This window comes from Nicotiana tomentosiformis, chromosome 11 (assembly GCF_000390325.3).
Source record: "Nicotiana tomentosiformis chromosome 11, ASM39032v3, whole genome shotgun sequence".
NCBI classification, from domain to species: Eukaryota; Viridiplantae; Streptophyta; class Magnoliopsida; order Solanales; family Solanaceae; genus Nicotiana; species Nicotiana tomentosiformis.
In genome coordinates, this window is record NC_090822.1 from 76,784,170 (window position 1) to 76,786,483 (window position 2,314).

Here is a 2,314-nt window from a genome sequence, read left to right on the forward strand (position 1 = left end):
TAGTCCAACCACAGCCAATCGAGATGGCAGAAAATGAAGAAAGACCGGTGATTAAGGCAGCAAGGCCTAGTCTCGTGAACATGACTCAGGCTATCGTAAAGCCTGATATAACTGATACTTTGAGCTGAAGCAGTACATGGTGCAACTGATTCAATCCACAAGGCTATTTGAGGGATTGTCAAATGAAGATCCCCAAAGGCATATACAAAATTTCTTGGAGATTACGGATACATACAACTATCCGAACGTCTCTAAGAACTATGTCAGACTTACTTTATTTCTCTTTTCTCTAATGGGGGAAGCAAAGGAATGGTTAAGCAAGGAGGCTGCAAACTCGATCCACACTTGGGATGATTTGGCACGAAAATTCCTAATCATATTTTTTTCCACCAAGAAGACAAAGGCACTGAGGAGCCAGATTCTTGGGTTTCAACAACGAGATGGTGAAACTCTTTGTCAAGCTTAGGAAAGATATAAGAAATTACTCAGAGACTTCTCACATCGTTGTCAATCTGATGAGGTGTTGGGACATACTTTTGTGGATGGACTAGACGAGACCTCCAAATTATATCTAGACTCAGCTTGTGGAGGAAGTTGCATGCAAAAGCCATACAGTGAGATTCAGACTCTGCTCAACAATTTCATTGCAAATGATCATAACTGGCAAGGTGAGGGTGACTCAAGAAGGATGATAAAACAGAAAGCAGTAGGTATAATTGAACTGGATGAGATGTCAGCCATGCGAGCATAATTTTCTAAACTTACCAACCAAGTGGCTAAGATGGAAATGGGTCAAGGGCATCAAATGTTGCAGGTTCAGAGGATGGCCATATGTTATGAAATTTGTGGAGAAGGTCACACGAGTGACCAATCTCAGGTAAATCTAGAATCTATTTATTATGTGGGCTAGCAGAGTAGAGGTCCAATGAACCAAAATGTACAATATGTGAATAATTATAATCCCAACTGGAGAAACCACTCGCATCTCTCATAGGGTGGAAATCAGGCTAGTCAAAATCAATACAGACCCCAAAAAAACTACAATCAGCCCGAAAGACCACCACAACAGGTAGAAGAAAGCACTAATGATATGTTGAAGAATCTATTGATTGACAACCAACAAATTCGAACAGATAATCAGCAATTGAGAACTGGATTTCAAAATATAGAGAGGCAGATTGCACAGTTGGCTACACAACAAAATACCCGACCAATAGGGGCCCTTCCAAGTAATACAGATAATAATCCTCAGGTGAATGTTCTAACCTTGAGGAATGGTAGAAAACTAGAAGAAATACCAAAAATAAAGAAAGTAAAAGTCACTCATAAGGGCGAACTAGTTCCTCAAACTGTGGTGGAAACTGAGAAAGAAATTGAAGAAAGTGAAAAGACTCTAATTGAAAGGCCACCACCTCCCTTCCCACAAAGATTAAAGAAGAAAAGTGATGATAGGATGTTCAGCAAATTTCTTGATATGCTTAGCTAAATTCAATTGAATCTCCCATTGGGAGATGTGCTACATGAAATCCCAAAATATGCTAAGTACATCAAAGATATTATGGCTAACAAAAGGAGGTTGACAGAGTTTGAGACAGTGGCACTTACTGAGAAGTGCAGTGCTAGGGTATAGAGTAAGCTCCCGCCTAAGTTGAAGGATCCCAGTTGTTTTACAGTCCCCTTGGCGATTGGAAAACACGAGGTTGGTAGAGCCTTGTGCGATTTGGGAGCAAGCATTAATTTGATGCCACTATCAGTGTTCAAGCAGCTGAATCTTGGTGCCCCCAAGCCTACTACTATAACTCTACAGCTATCGGTCATTAGCAGTGCCTGAAGAAATTATTGAGGATGTGCTGGTGCGAGTAGGGAAGTTCATCTTTCCTGTAGATTTTATTATTCTTGACTATATGGTTGATGAAGAGGTTCCAATTATTTTGGGGCGACCATTCTTGGCCACTAGAGGGGAACTTATTGATATGAGGGAGGGAAAGCTAAAGATGAGAGTGCATGATGAAGAAATCACATTTAATGTGTACAAGGCGCTTAACCTTCCTAAGCATTATGAGGATTTGTGCATGATCTTTGTGGTAGAATCAAAGTTGATAGAGCAAGGTTCTTATGTGGAGCCTACTGGCATGGAAAAGAAAATCGAGTTAGAAGAAATGGTGTTGCGAGCTGAATGTGTAAAGGTAAAAGAGAAAATGGTTAGAGAGGAAAGAGAAAAGCCTCCTAGAGCGCGCAAGAAGGCAAAACTCCATGGAAAGAAAAGGAAGCGAAATCTCCCAGCCTGTGCAGAGTAGCAAAGTCGTGCCACGAC